General features: G+C 38.3%; 2 non-coding genes across 2 annotated transcripts; both read right to left on the bottom strand.

Annotated features, from left to right (window-relative positions):
- Positions 1-1,005: 1,005 nt before the first annotated feature.
- On the bottom strand, positions 1,006-1,124 carry LOC132115510 (5S ribosomal RNA). Its single transcript, XR_009425494.1, has one exon. It is a non-coding gene; the product is annotated as a 5S ribosomal RNA (ribosomal RNA).
- An 840-nt stretch (positions 1,125-1,964) lies between these two features.
- LOC132115539 (5S ribosomal RNA) lies at positions 1,965-2,083 on the bottom strand. The gene has a single exon (XR_009425521.1). It is a non-coding gene; the product is annotated as a 5S ribosomal RNA (ribosomal RNA).
- Positions 2,084-17,281: the final 15,198 nt, after the last annotated feature.

Consider the following 17,281-nt stretch of genomic DNA (forward strand, 5'->3'; position numbering starts at 1 on the left):
AGCGCTATATAAATAAAGGTGACTTGACTTGACTTGAAATCGGGCAGAGACTTTATTTTATTTTTTGTAAGATTATTAGATAATTAGTGAGAAAATCCAAAAGTTTACAGCACTTGGTATACTCAGACAAGGTCGGGGATAGCCAGGTTGGTATGGCTGTAAGCAAGGTTTGCTGCAAAGAGAAGGCTATTTAAAGATCAGACACTCTCGCCAGTGAATTATAAAAGTAGGGAAGAAAACCCACAAGCTTACAGCACCTGGTATTCCCAGGAAGTCTCCCATCCAAGCTTAGCTTCCGAGATCAGATGAGGTCAGGCATAACCAGGTTGGTATGGCTGTAAGCGAGGGTTGCTACAAAGAGAAGGCTATTTAAAGATCAGCCACTCTAATCGGTAAAGCATTATATAAGAAGGGAATAAAATGCAAAAGCTTATAGCAACTGGTTTTCCCAGGCGGTCTAACGTCCAAGTATTAACCAGGCCCAAACCTGCTTCAATTACGAGATTGGGCATAGACTCTTTTTATTTCTTTTTCTCTTTTTTTTTGGAAGATTACTATAGAACTTGTGAAAAAATCTAAAAGATTACAACACCTGGAATGCCCAGGCGGTCTCTCTTCCAAGTACTAACCAGACCCAAACCTGCTTTACTTCTGAAATCGGGCAGAAATTCTTTTCTTTTTTTTTTTAATAAGATTATTAGACAATTAGTGAAAAAAAATCCAAACGTTTACAGCACCTGGTATTCCCAGGCAGTCTCCCTTCAAAGTACTAACCAGGCCCAAACCTGCTTTGCTTCTGAAATCAGGCAGAGACTCTTTTTTTATTTTTATAAGATTATTAGGTAATTAGTGAAAAAATCCAAAATCTTACAGCACCTGGTATTCCCAGGTGGTCTCCCTTCAAAGTACTAACCAGGCCCAAACCTGCTTTGCTTCTGAAATCAGGCAGAGACTCTTTTTTTTTTTTTTTATAAGATTATTAGGTAATTAGTGAAAAAATCCAAAAGATTACAGCACCTAGTATTCCAAGGCGGTCTCCCATCCAAGTACTAACCAGGCCCAAACCTGCTTAGCTTCCGAGATCAGACGAGATCAGGTATAGCCAGGTTGGTTTGGCCATAAGCAAGGTCTGCTGCAAATAGAAGGCTATTTATAGATCAGACACTCTAATCGCCAGTGCATTATAAAAGTAAGGAAGAAAACCCACAAGCTTACAGCACCTGGTATACCCAGTACATCTCCCATCCAACCTTAGCTTATGAGATCAGACGAGGTCGGGCATAGCCAGTTTGGTAGGGCTGTAAGCGAGGGTTGCTGCAAAGAGAAAGCTATTTAAAGATCAGCCACTTTAATCGGTAGAGCATTATATAAGAAGGGAAGAAAATGCAAAAGCTTATAGCAACTGGTTTTCCCAGGCGGTCTAACGTCCAAGTATTAACCAGGCCCAAACCTGCTTCAATTCCGAGATGGGGCATAGACTCTTTTTATTTTCTATATCTTTTTTTTTTTTTTTTTTTTTGTAAGATTACTATATAATTTGTGAAAAAATCTAAAAGATTACAACACCTGGTATGCCCAGACGGTCTCTCTTCCAAGTACTAACCAGGGTCAAACCTGCTTTGCTTCTGAAATTGGGCAGAGACTCTTTTTTTCCATAAGATTATTAGATAATTAGTGAAAAAAAATCCAAAGGTTTACAGCACCTGGTATTCCCAGGCAGTCTCCCTTCAAAGTACTAACCAGGCCCAAACCTGCTTTGCTTCTGAAATCGGGCATAGACTTTATTATTTTTTGCAAGATTATTAGATAATTAGTGAAAAAATCCAAAATCTCACAGCACCTGGTATTCCCAGGCAGTCTCCCTTCAAAGTACTAACCAGGCCCAAACCTGCTTTGCTTCTGAAATCGGGCAGAGACTCTTTTTTTTTTGTAAGATTATTAGATAATTGGTGAAAAAATCCAAAAGTTTACAGCACCTGGTATTCTCAGGCGGTCTCCCATCCAAGTACTAACCAGGCCCAAACCTGCTTAGCTTTCGAGATCAGACGAGATCAGGCATAGCCAGGTTGGTTTGACCGTAAGTGAGGGCTGCTGCAAAGAGAAGGCTATTTAACCCTCTGGAGTCGATTAACACGTATACGAGTTATGAGTCATTTTCTCCCAATAACCCCGAAAAGAATTTAAATTACACTTTCAGTTTTAATCATATAGATAAGAGCAATGCATCAATCGAATCTGTAAAGGGTCTACTTTTTTTGTATACAGACATAATAACAACAAAACTTTGTGCACTCATAAAATAAAGATAAACAAGGTGTGCTGTCTACAGCCTTTATCTGCGCTGATCTTCATTTACAAACATGTCATTAAAATGAACTGTAACTCCGTGAATACTCAACGAAGAGACATGAGGGAGATATCTATAGAAAGCTTGACATGTTTGCAGTTGAAAACAAATATTCTGTGATAAAGTAATCCATATGAAAACAACGTGATGTCCTTTTTTTTACGTCTCAGTTCATTATCTTCTAATGAGACCACGCCCCCGCGCTGAACGCGCTATTCAGATTCAAACTGAAGCATGCGGCTTGAATACGCCCACACAGAAGAAAAAGCAGCGACACTGTTCTTCAAGTTTTTTTTATTTTACTGTTTGCTTTGCGATGAGAGGAATAAGACATAATTCACCCCACAAAGATGTAATGTGGTTGAGGATTTGAGAAATGGATTTCCTCAGAAAAAAAAGAATGAAGCACTTTATTCAGCAGAGATCATAAACATGAATAAAGTAGGTAGACAGCCTAAATGGGCATTAACACCGCGGCGGTAACTGTAATTCAGTCGCATGTTAAAATCATTCGCAAAAATACTGCCAGATGGCGCAAAGGGACGGTTTGCGGAATGAATGTAATTTTAAAATTAGATAAAGGGAGGAAGTAAAACAACAATAACATTATTATATAACATTGTAACATCTTTAAAAAATATTAAAACATTTACAGTGAGTTCATTTCAAAACGTAGGATAGTCTTAGGCTACAGTCTTATCATCAAAAATTTAAAGAAGACCTTTACACAAAGGATCATATGCATGCTATTGTTATTAAACAGTAAATAAATATAAGGCCTATATATATACTTCAACTTACTCCACATATTGTTAATTATGATTTTTTTCCATCGATACTGAAACACGCGTGAACTACAAAGCCTATTTTACCTCATGAATAATAGTTAAGCTTCAAAAAGGCAACATCACGAATATGGAAACGTTTGGATTTCTCCCGAGTGAGAAAGCCCAACCTTACCTTATGCTTAGCTTTAAATTATTATTATTTTTTTGTTTGTTTGTTTATAGCTAAGCTTATATTATTAAATACTGCAATTATATTTATCCATTAGAATTATATATTTTTAATTATTGTTTTGTTCTGATATATTTGTTAAATCTAAATTATTTGTTGTAAAGTGAAGGGAACTAAATATATCCTGTTGGTACATTATAACATTATTAGGCCAGTCATTATTATTTCTAAATGTCATAAAATGCAACTTATACATGAATTATATAATATCAAAAATATAAATAAAAAAACCATGCAGCAAACAAAAATAGGTGATTAATCCGTTAAAATGCAACCTATACACGACTCATATATTTTTTCCTCTTACAAACGTTATTTTTTAGCGTGTTTAAAAAATATATAGAAAGAAAACATGCAGCAAATGAAAATTGGGTGATTAATCCGTTAAAATGTGTTACTCTGGGTTAACAGAAATTATAATTATTATATACATGGGCCTAATCTAGGCTATCCAGGATTTTTTTTCATTGCATCTGAAAAAGACTTCGTTCATCCCATTCACTTCACGCGCTCTGGCGCAGATCCGTCCTCCGGCGATGCTCAGCTGCGGACGATTTAAAAATGTTTGATATAAAGGTTGCTGTCCCATTTTATACAGGAATTGTTCATGAAAAAAATCTAATTATATTGTTAGTTCTAATTATATTATTAACACAAGTTAATTTAGGCTATTTAACATGAACTGTGACATTTTATCCTTGAGATTTTAAAGTTTAATAGTATTTAAATTCAAGTTTAAAAATAGGTTTTAACTGCTTAAATTATTTATATATGAATTAGTAGTATGTTATCATGTTTATTCTTGTAGAAAATAAGTGTTTATTCTTTAAGAAAATAAGGGAAAAAATAAGGGACGATCCAAATATTTGTTTTGCTTTCTCTCTCTTTCTATCTCTTTCTCTCTCTTTAACAGCATTAGCTCGATGAAATACGTCTTTCTTCAGTTAGAATGAATGTTTTCCTGCCTTGCTAAAAATTGGGCTCATGATCAATAAGTTGTATTCGCCTTAATCTGATTCAGTAAAGTCAAACCGCAGACAGTGAAGCTGCGTCATTGAGCGGAGCACTTTGAGGTGGGAACAGAGGATTCCGCTTGGTCTTAAAGCCTTCCACAAACACCCACGATCACAAATAGCAATGATTTGCATAAAATAATGATTAATTATTCATTGATAATTTGTTATTATCGTTATGGTCTTGTGAAAATAATAATATGGGCTGCGAGAAAATAATGAATACAAAGAATAGTGCTGCTGAGTGCAGGCATGTTTCAGCCCAGTAACACATCGTTTCTCAGAGCCAAAACACAGACCGAATTCTCTTCAGCTGGAGGGGGTTGGGTTTTTGGGGGTAGTTATGTATGACTTGTGGGGGTCGAGATAAAGGTGTGAATCTTTTGCTCTTTCATATGGACAGTGTCTTATGAGGCTTTCACTTGTTGAACTGATTTATATAGGACTGTTGTTTTGGTTATAGACTAAAAAATGGTCTGCCCCCATGTAAGATTTTTCTAGTTCTAGTCGTTCATTTGTTATATTCAACTAATCAGAAGTTTATATTAAATTTACATAATCAAGTCATAATATATTCCGCGCTCATGCACATGCATTACGTTTGCCACAAATCACATGCAGAAGTAGCCTAATAATTGTGAAAAATTAGACATTTTAATTATTAATAAACAAATGTTTTCTTGTCAGCTGCAAGATGAAATTCACAGCGCTGGCTCTCTCGACAAGAGAAATGCAACATTCACAGATGTTGAATATTAATGCGCCCTGTCATTAATGCGCATTAATAATTTTTGCACAAACACTTGAATATGACTATTTATTCACATTTTGCCTATGCATTACAACGTAAATAATTTTTTTACAAGCAATTATCCAAAATAAAACCAAACAAGATTTGTAATGAAGACAAAACAAATAAGAAAAAATGCTGCACATCTACCATCACACGTGCAGTGCAAATCTTGCACATATTTTACACACCTGCATTTTTTTATTAAATTGTATGAAAGCAAGTAGGGCTGGGTGATAAATAGATTTTATCGATTAACTTGAATTTGTAATTTACATCGGTTTGTTTGAATGAAAATCAGAGTCTGAGCGTCGTGGTTTTCACTCGCTTCAAGAGCCTCCATCATGAGTACAATTCATGCCAACAGTCCGTTATATAACTGCATATTCAGCAAGAATTCATGTTAAACATATTTAGCTATGACTTAATCAGGTTATAATGACTGCAAGAGTCGAGCGGGATGTTAAAGGCTAAGGAGTTTGTCTGTTTCTTTTACTGATTTTTTTCGGGTTAAAGCATGATTTAAACAGATACAGCAAAATTCACATGCAATCGCTTTAGCAATAATGCATTCAAACAAATGTAATCTTACAGTGCTACTACATTATCAGTAGGCTATTTGATTTTGAAATCTTGAAGAAATTAATCGATCTGTTTAGGTAAAATAACTGACAAAAATGTACTGTTATTATCCTCACAAACAAAATTTGCACAGCAGAAAGCAGCAATTAAAGATTTAATGCTTACAATGTTATTAGTTTAGCATGTGATAGGGAAAAACGTTTACACACAATAGCCTAAGCCACTTTGAATCTCTCCTGTTATTTTTATTATTTTTTATTATTATTTTTTTTTATAGGCTACGTTATGAACATAACATTTCAAACATACTGAAGGCAGAGCGTGTTTCCAGTATCAGTGCGCGTGGAGCTGATACTCTGAGTGCGGAAGGAAGTTGTTGCTGCTCTAGCTACTCTCACAGACTCTGCTGCCGTAAATAATACGTAAACAATATGATGATATGACCATGCAGTCAATACAGATATTTAATAAAAACATTAAAAACAAGCAGGGCTGTACATAACCCATTAAAAAACGCACGCCAGGTCTACACCGGACACAAGTGGCGTGATCTGACAAAAGACAACAGAACCCAGTGATGGATACACTGGACACTATCCCCATCAGTGAACTGATGCTCGATCTGAAATGTACTGATACTGTGTTCAGATGATTGACACTATAGTGTGATGTCATAAAGTTTAGACACACTTTTAGCGCAGTGGGGCACAGATGACAACTCTCGCATCCGGTGTAGACACAGACAGCATTATTAAAGGAATTTTAAAATATAAATTAAAATATAGGCATAATATATGAAAATATTGACATTGCATATTAATCCATGTAGCCTACCACCCTAAAATAGGCTACCACTTTTAATTTTCTGATGCAAAGTATAATATAACACATAATTCATATAATATAAATAATACTGCACACCTTTTAACCTGTTAGCCAGCACCCCCACTATGGGAGTCACAGCTGAAAGTGCTCTACCAAATTAATAATTGTAACAGTTTCCTACTTCAGTGTGTTACAAACATAATGTTGGTGTCTTTGGAAAGAAGACCCTTTGAGCTTTACTTTTTATCAACTAGATTTGATAATGCTCAAAAATGTTAAAAGTAATAGACACTGAAGTGCCTTGAAATTTTTTTTTTTTACCACACTTAAATATTTTTTTATTTGATATGAAAATACATGAAATTATACCTGGAGCAATCTAGAAAAGTAATGGGTTGAAAGCCACATGTCTCATGAGTCTATTTCAAATGAAAAATGAGACTCTATATGAAAAATATTTTTATGAGACTATGTCTACACCCCCCACCCCCCAAATATATGAAAAATATTTACCAACAGTATTGAAGGCTTCTACAAACTATTTAGTCATTAAACATACCACTGCATAGTTTTTTTTCCATTAAAAAACACTAGACAGAAACATCATATAAGTGATTTATTTGAGCACTAGAAAAATACAATAAGTATAATTTGAGTAAGAAAAATAAGAATAACAAGAAAAAAATAAATAAATAAAGATTTAACTTTGTTTGCCAGTTACAGAAAATCCTGAGATTGCTAGAAATGCAGCATTTACTATTAATTACGATGCAAATAAATGCTGATGGCCACTTATACAGATGGTAATAACACAAATGTGCCAAAGTAAATAATCCATTCTCTCTATTCATATAGACGCATTCACTTTGATAGCTGTTCTGTAATGCAGTAATAGCGAGCTGATTTGGGCTGATTTGCACTCAAACAGATGGTAATCATGCAGATACATTCACATTCAACATAAAACACAATCTCACATATATAAAAAACTGTTGAAAAATAAAAGAAACAAAGAAAAAGGCGATCACTATAAGTTCCGCCTCCATCAGCTGACAGGTGCGTCAGAGCGCGTCACGAGGGAGTGGCAAAATTCAAATATACTATCTTTCGCCTATCTTCCATTCCTTCTTTTTTCCGGTGGATTTTCTCATTCTGTTTGTGACACTGTACGCTGCTGTCATGGTTGGTAAACCGTGATCTCTGGGTTTTGCACTTTGTGGTGAAGTCTGTGTGTTTCGAGCCTGCAATGATTAGTTTGTGGGCGTCTCCATTAATTGTCATCAGCAGCAGCTGTCACTCATTACACACTCCCTATATATTGGCTTGTCTCACGTCTTGTGTTTGTGAGAACGTTGTTTAATGTCGGTAACCCTGTCTTTTGGATTGTCGTCTTCCCAGCATTGTCTTTGTACTATTGTTTGTTTGTCTAATTCTCATTAAATTGTTAACTCGCACTTGTTTCCAGCTCCTCCTTCACCCAGTCGTCACAGAACGTTCTCACCACCATGGAAGCAGCGAGCACCAACACTCTCACGGACTTTATGCACCACAGTGTTAAACGCATGGATCAGCAGCAGGAGAGCATCTTGAACACCGGACGCGCTGTCCAAGTGCTGGTGGCACCCAGCAGATCCATCAGCTCACTTCTCCCACTGCGCCCATCGCACCGCCTGCATCGCCCGTCCCCCGGGAGACCCCCCAGGATCACTTCCGGCCAGAGCCTCGACATCCGGCGCCAAAAAACTAATCCGGTGAGTCAGCCTTTTGTAGAACTTTTCTGAATAAATGTTCTATGCACTTCGTCTTGCAGCCCCGCACCTTCGCCACAGAGGAATCCAAAGTGGCATTTACACTCACGCTACTGTCGGGCAAGACCGCCCTATGGGGGATGGCGGTGTGGGAGAATCAACATCCATGTTGCGCCTCATTCCACACCCTCTCGGAGGAAATGAGGAGGGTATTCGATCGAGCCGCGGCCGGCAGGGAGGCCACTCACCAGCTCTCAGACCTTCGCCAAGGAACATCTTCAGTCACGGATTACTCCATTCAATTCCATACCCTGGCGGCCGCGTGCCAGTGGAACAAGGCAGTGCAGTGGGATCGATTCCTGCATGGGTTATCCGACCGTGTTCAAAAGGAGATCTACCTCCTCGAGCTGCCCCCCACACTTAATGATCTTATCGACTTGGCCTTACGAGTTGATGCACGGATTAATCGCCTGGGTCGCCAGACCAGTCCTACGCGCCATACCATCTCTCCGGTTAGGGGGCGCTCGAGTCGAGAGAACGCGGTCGGTCCCGTCGACGACCACTAGCCCATGCAGGTGGGTAGAGCTCAGCTGTCCCGGAGGGAGAGGGAACGGCGGAGGTCCCAAGGACTATGTTTATACTGTGGAGGCTCAGAACATACAAACTTCTCCTGCCCGGTAAAAGAGCCAGCCTGGTAGTAAACTTGAGGCTACTATCGGGTGGGAACTCCGCTGGGAAGTCCTCAACTACATCATCGACCCTCCTTCTGGTGAAACTGCGGTGGAAAGATCACTCTCACAACTGCCACGCCCTTCTGGACTCCGGAGCCGAAGGTAATTTCATCGATTCACGCCTTGCACATCACCTGAACATTCCTGTCCTGCCTGTGTCTCTTCCGATCCATGTCACCGCACTCCACGGCCAGGAACTGGCTCACCACACTGAACCCATCACACTACTCACTTCTGGCAATCATCGTGAAACCATATCCTTTTTTCTCATGGACTCCCCTGTAGCTCCCATTGTGTTAGGTCACCCCTGGTTAATTAAACATAATCCACGAGTGGAGTGGGGTTCACTGAAAGTTGTCATGAGTCTTGTCTGGTTTCTGCTTGTCCTGTTGTCCCTGTCTCTGTCTTTCAGAAGGAGAACATGGTATTGCCAAACGTGCCCGCAGAGTATCTGGACCTGAAGGAAGTGTTTAGTAAGTCCCGTGCTGCTTCTCTTCCTCCGCATCGTCCCTACGACTGTGCCATAGATTTAGTGCCAGGTAAGTCTCTGCCTAAGGGCAAGTTATACTCTCTTTCTATTCCTGAGAGGGAGGCCATGGAGAAATACATTTCTGATTCCTTAGCATCTGGGTTCATCCGTCCTTCCTCTTCTCCAGCGGGGGCGGGATTCTTTTTTGTGGGTAAGAAGGATGGTTCTCTGCGACCTTTCATTGATTACCGAGAGCTGAACAACATTACGATAAAGAACACTTATCCATTACCACTCATGTCTTCAGCTTTCGAGAGATTACAGGGAGCATCTGTATTCACAAAATTGGATTTACGTAATGCTTATCATTTGGTCCACATCAGGAAGGGGGATGAATGGAAAACCGCCTTTAATACCCCCAGAGGGCACTTTGAATACTTGGTGATGCCGTTCGGGCTCTCCAACTCGCCCGGGGTTTTCCAAGCACTCGTGAATGACGTGTTGAGAGATATGGTAGATCAGTTTATATATGTTTACCTGGATGACATACTGATTTTTTCTTCATCTCTCCAGGAACATGTTCAACACGTCAGACGAGTGCTCCAGAGGTTACTTGAGAATAGCTTTTTGTCAAGGCGGAGAAATGCGTATTCCATCTGTTCCCTTCCTAGGGTATATCGTCTGGTCTGAGGGAATACGTATGGACCCTGACAAGGTTAAGGCTGTGATAGATTGGCCATCTCCAGATTCCCGTAAGGCCCTACAGCGGTTTCTGGGGTTCGCCAATTTCTATCTAGCCTCACCTCTGAGAGCTGAAACGGGCTGTTTCAGACGATAAGGTACATCCTTACGCATTCTTTTCTCATCGATTATCTCCTGCTAAACGTAATTATGACATTGGTTACAGAGAGTTGTTGGCCGTCATATTAGCTTTAGAGGAGTGGCGTCACTGGCTGGAAGGCTCAGGGGTACCTTTCATTGTTTGGACCGATCATAAGAATTTAGAGTACATTAGAACTGCCAAAAGACTCAATTCCAGGCAGGCTCGGTGGGCACTTTTTTTCGGTCGCTTTGATTTTACTTTATCATACCGCCCGGGTTCCAAAAATGTCAAACCCGATTCTTTATCACGTCTTTTTGATCCCTCCGCCCGCCCGGTGACTCCCGAGTGTATGTTACCTGAGAAATTAGTGGTCTCAGCACTCATATGGGAGGTCGAGTCGAAGGTCAAGACCGGTTTACTCTTGTTTGTTTGTCTAATTCTCATTAAATTGTTAACTCGCACTTGTTTCCAGCTCCTCCTTCACCCAGTTGTCACAGCTGCAAAACCATGCTGTGTTTTTACTACCAAGACGCAGTTTCTGACCGTGAGTTATTCCATAACGGACACAAACAATTCTGTCGCTGAAGAACTGAAACGTAAACAAAGGAATTATGATCCATATTACAACGCTATTGCTTCGTTGGACTAAACGTGCTCCATGAGATGCCGTTCAGTGGACCCTTACCTTTCTAACTAAACCGGGATTTACAGCTGTGGATGTGGTTATGACTCGTTATTACGACGGATCTGGTATGTCATCGTTTCCATTGCTCATGTTTTTATGTGTACTGCTTACACAAATGTAGCAAATACAGTCTTTATAAGCTTTCCATTGAAAAACAGACATCTTTCGTCGATGCTTGAGGCTTAGATCTTTATAATGATACATAGTTTGTCAAGATTAAATTTGTCTCGCTTCATTTAATCTATTCGTAAACACTGACACGTGCGAGTTTAGAGGCTTTCAGGATGAGGACGTTCTGGTGCTGGCTAACAGGTTAAATGTATCTAATCTAAAATATGGTTTAATACCACGTAGCTTAGAGAAAATATAACACAGGCTCAGGCACAGGCTTGACATTTATCCTGCTTAAATTCGTTCTAAGAAATGCACATAACTTCATAAGTACCAAACATTCATCTGTGAATATTACATATTAAATATATTAAATATTTTAAATATTTTAACTATAGTGTTTTTCTTTCATTTTCCGTGACTGAAGCCGTCAAATGTAACACAACAGCGAGGCAAAACTGACGTCTATTTGCGAAAATGTGCTTTGATGCGCTTGTTTGATAACTTGTGGTTAAAGTGCCACTCAGCGGTCAAAAGCTGCAAATACACTTTACAGACGCCGCGGCGGCAGTACGTGCGGTGGTAAAAAGGGCCTTTAGGCTGTCCACCTACTGTAAGTCTCTTTCTATTTATTTATATACTTGTACTAGTTTTCAAATAATATGTAAACATTTTATTAGTTAGACTTTTTCCAAATACTTTTTCCAAACTATAATTCCTGAGTAAAGGTATAATCAAGTGAAATATTATGAAGTTTCAATAACAATATACACTACTATACCATTCAAAAGCTTGATGTAAATAATATAAATGTAACAAATAAAGATAACTGTAACAAATGTAACAGACATCAATTTATCCCCCATAAGAGATATGACATGAGCTCTTTTCAACATTAATAATAATAATAATAATAATAATAAATGTTTTTTGTATGTAGAAAATAGAAAGGTAGAAAATAAGATTGTTAAAAGGATTTCTGAAGGATTGTGTGACTGTAGTAATGATGCAAAAAAATTAGTTTGAAAGTCAGCTTTGATTGTTCCTAATAAACTGTTTAACTGCTCCCCCAAGTGGATATTAAATTATGTTGTGGCATAATTAAATATAATTAAACTACAAACATAAAATTATATACATTTATTTGTTCTCACATTCTTTCATGTAACTTCCCTCTCAGTGACACAAGCTGACTTAAAGGCTCATTATGCAGATCATTATGAGGGGCCTTTGTCTTCTCAGGTGTAAATCACAATGATATTCATGATAGCTGACACCTACTCACATATGACTTTTACCAACAAAAAGTGTCTTCGAAAATTTAAATCAATATATTGTTTTCTATAAGTGAGTAAACAAGATGATTTTCACATAATTTAGAAAGAAAAATTCTAGGCTACAAGCTCCAGTTCTCAAAATTCCTGGGAACCAATGTTCTTTATGTGTTTTTTTTTTTTGCCTTATTCGAGTGATTTAACATTTTTAGTTTTTCACTAACCATGCATACTATTTTTTTTTTCTCAAAAATACAATCATTTACATACATGCATTTCACATATTACAGTATTTCACAATTGCTTAAACATTAAACCCGATTCTCTGAACCCAATGCTCAGTGGCCAAAAACCATTTGTCGAATCAGTCACTTTGTAGGCAAAATTTTAAACAATTACAGGTAGTTAAGACACTGTTTGCAAATCTAATCCACTCTTTTTGCAAAACTCTAAACACATTCTTACTCACTAAAACACATTTTGCACTGTGTTGCAAAATGGTAAATACATGTGGCAAAAGTTAAACACAACTACAACACAATTGTCATCGTTTACACACAACAACCCAAATTGTTCACACTTGTTTCTAATGATGTGATCAAATCAGTTGTCTAGAATATAAGCCAGTACAGGTGGCCCAGGTACGTTGAGTGTTGATACCACAATGGATGGAAACAATGTGAGAGGCAGAGGAGGAAGAGTTTGTGTAAGAGGTGGTGGACGAGGAGGAAGAGTACAAGGACAACTGTGGCCACCATAATCAGGACATTCAGAGAAGAGAACAGGTAAATGTATTGTTTTTCTAATTTGACATTTGATATAGTAGATCAATTTGTCAATAGAAAGGGCAGTGGGGAAAAAAGAAAAAATATTTAGAATAAAATTTACATATGAATGTGATTTCCATCACTATTGTTTCTGTATGTATACATTTGTAAGAGCATTTTCCCTTTTGTAGAATTGCAAGACTACCAAATGAGGGTGGAATCCTTTGTTCTCCCAACAGCAAGAGGCTTTCATTGTTCATATGGTCCATCAAAACAATGTCATCCGACTGCGTGAAATCCAGCAAAGACTTGTAGAAGACAATGTAAACTTTGAAGGTATCAACAGTGTCAGCCTTTCTACCATTTCCTGTGTTTTCCATCGCAACAGGGTAAGCATGAAGCAAGTGTACAGAATAGCCTTTGAGCGCAATTCAGAAAGGGTCAAAGATTAACGATATCCGTATGGGCAAGTTAAGTGTACACTTTCAGCACTGATGCTTACAGTACAATGCCACGTTTCTACCGAAATTACAGGTGACGTAGGTCTGTACGCGTTTCTCAATACAAAGTAGGCTGATTTTGGATGTGCATCCTCGGTAGTTCAGACTTTGTGCATTCGACTCGGGAGTGTGATGTCCGCGACGACGCAAATCCGGTAATTCTGCAAACAGCAGCGTACTTGATAGCTTCAGTCAGCTGACCATGGCTACTGCAATTTTCGTCTCTGTTGACCATGGCTACTGCAATTTTCCTCACGCTGATCGCGTGGAGCTCACCTTCTCCGAGATCGGCGAAACACATTTTTAAATAGTCACTGTCTTTATAAATAAACCACAGATTTGAGTTTTAAACAACTACATTCTCGCCTGAAATACTTTTAAAATTACATTTAATGACACAATAACAGTAATATTTTGAAAATTATCCGAATAAATGGTGGTTGAACTCAACCAATGCTGCGTGAACTCAACCAATCAGGATGTTTAGCAAAGAAGTCCCACCCCCGAAAGTTCTGGAACTTTGAAAAAGCCAGCAGGGACTTTCTGAGGGGCATTTTTTTACCCCGAACTATTTAGTTCCTGGTTCTTGCGGTGGAAACACACCAAGTACCAGGCCAAAGTCCCTAGTTCCTGGGTAAAGTTCCTGCGGTGGAAACGTGGCACAAGTTTGTAGCCCACAGTTATTGTCCTATACCGTTACTGTAACTGCACTACATTGTAGTGTATGTAAAATCAGGAGTGCATATACATATGTACATACACTTTTGCAGAAGTATGTCTTTCTGGAACACCTACAAAACTATCAATTTATCTCTTTTATATATAGAGGCTGTTTGAAATGGATTCCATGGAAAGGTCCCATGAATATTTTTTTCTACAATTTCTACAAGTTCTGTACAATTTAAAAACAAGTGTAAAATTCCTTCATTCTTTTCCTCACACACTTTACATAATGCATTCTGTGCCATTCCAATACTATACAACCTCATTTCTGAAAAAAATCACGTTTTGTCTTATATAATAATCCAGACATTCTACTTTGGTGTCTAGATACTTCCAATTAATATTACTCCATATCTTCTTCTCATCAATTCCAGGAAATATATTTTGCCAGAATTGATTTGCTATTGGTTTTCTAAAAATAGAATCTCTAAAACAAATATAAAACACTTTCACAGCACATAATTTAAAATCCAAATGCATTTCCCCAACTTTAACTAAAACCTCCATTTTGTTATATTCCTTTTCTTTACTCTCTGTTCTTTTAACCCATTCTTTTGGTATTGCTTGTTTTAAATCTTCATATTGTTTTTTTTAAAGTAGTCATCTCAAAATCATCTTTTGCCTCAACCATAGCATCCACTACTACTTGTACTGGCAAAAAGCCTTCTTTTACTTCATATAACACATCCTTAACCTTTTTAATCCCTACCTCAAACCACTGTTTATAAAAAAAAAAATTTCAACAAAATATGTCTATTTAAAAACAAAGGTTGATTTAAAAGCACTTCTCTTCCTTGTGGGTTAAGAGAAACATGTGGTAAAAAAATCATTCCATGCACCTAAAACTTTAAATTATTATTATTTTTGTATATATTTTCTAACTATTTTAATTCTCATGCTTTTTTTCTTTTGCTCTACATCCATCAATCCAACACCTCCCTCCTCGATTGGTCCGATTAGCGTATCATAGGCTTTTCTCGAAGGCTTGCCATCCCACAAAAAGTTTAAAATACATTTTTTAAATCTCTTTTCCGCCCATATTTGTATGGGCATTACTGATAACGCATACCACATTTTGGATAAAAGTAAGATGTTTACTATTAAGACCTTCCCTTTCAAATTTAAATTCCTATGCATCCAAAAAGTTAATCTCCTTTCCATTCCTCCCAATATCTCCTCCCAAATCATATTCCCACTATTCTTCTCATCTTTCCCAAAGATTATTCCTAAAATTTTCATGTGCTCTTCTTCTTTAAAAGCAAAACATGTTGGTAATATTTTAGCTTCCCCAATCCTCATGAACACCGTTTTTCCACATTCACCTTTGCTCCAGAACCTTTACAATATGTTTGCACAGTCTCTATTGCTTTACTTATGCTATCCACAACATTCACTATTAAGGTTGTATCCTCAGCATATTGAAAGATTTTTTTTTGGGGGGGGGGGGGGGGGGGAGATTTTTATTCCTTTAATAACTATATTTCTTTGGATAATGGATCTAATTAGGGCCCGAGCACCGAGGTGCGAGGACCCTCTTGTATCTGCTTTGTTTATTATTATTATTAGGGCCCGAGCACCGATGGTTTGAGGACCCTCTTGGAATTGCTCCGTTTATTAGGGCACGAGCACTGCAGTGCGAGGACCCTATTGGAATTGCTCCGTTTATTCTTCTTCTTCTTCTTCTTCTTCTTCTCCGTCATGAAGCGCATTTTTGAGGGCCTAAACATGCTCCAAAACTCACGAAACTTTGCACACGCATCAGGACCGGCGGAAATTTACATCTGATATAGGTTTCAGAAGTGGGTGTGGCAAAATGGCTCGATAGCGCCACCTGGTAAATTTCAACAAAGTGTCCCTCGAGCTACGTTTCACGTACATGCATGAAAATCGGTACGCACGTGTAACACACCAATACCTACAAAAAAGTCTCTTCGTACAAAATCCAAAACCCAACAGGAAGTAAGTTATTTTGAATTTCCTGTACGATTTTTGTGCAGTTTTTGCCGTTTCCATGCCTTGTACTTTGACGAACTCCTCCTACAGTTTTAATCGGATTATCTTCAAATATGGTGAGGGTCATCATAAGACCTTTGTGACGTTAAATTGCGAAGCTTTTGAGTTTTCGTCAAGGGGTGTGTCCCTGGCGGCCTGACAAAATTTGATGTTTCGCCGTGAAACAGGAAGTTGCTGTAACTCAGGCGAGCAATGTCCGATCTGCCCCGAACTTCACACGTGTGATGGGTGTTCTGTCCTGAACAAACACCCATGACCAAATTTAGTTATAGTCATAGCGCCACCTGCTGGTAACAGGAAGTGACATGGTTAACACAGTTATGGACTCCTTGCAAAATAATAAAAGGCATCAACAAGGGTTAAATAGGCTGGCAAAATTTTATAAGCATGCTAATACATGCTAGCAACATTTAGCTATGTGCTAAAGCATGCTACTAATGCAATGAAACAGGAAGTTGCTGTAACTCAGGCAAGCAATGTCCGATCTGCCCCAAACTTCACACGTGTGATGGGTGTACTGTCCTGAACAAACACCCATGACCAAATTCAGTTATAGTCATAGCGCCACCTGCTGGTAACAGGAAGTGACATGGTTAACACAGTTATGGACTCCTTGCAAAATAATAAAAGGCATCATCAAGGGTTAAATAGACTGGCAAAATTTAATAAGCATGCTAATACATACTAGCAACATTTAGCTAATTGCTAAAGCATGCTACTATTGCAGTGAAACAGGAAGTTGCTGTAAATCAGGCAAGCAATGTCCAATCTGTCCCCAAACTTCACACGTGTGATGGGTGTTCTGTCCTGAACAAACACCCATGATCAAATTCAGTAATAGTCATAGCGCCACCTGCTGGTTA

Source organism: Carassius carassius, chromosome 34, assembly GCF_963082965.1.
Source record: "Carassius carassius chromosome 34, fCarCar2.1, whole genome shotgun sequence".
Taxonomy (NCBI): Eukaryota; Metazoa; Chordata; class Actinopteri; order Cypriniformes; family Cyprinidae; genus Carassius; species Carassius carassius.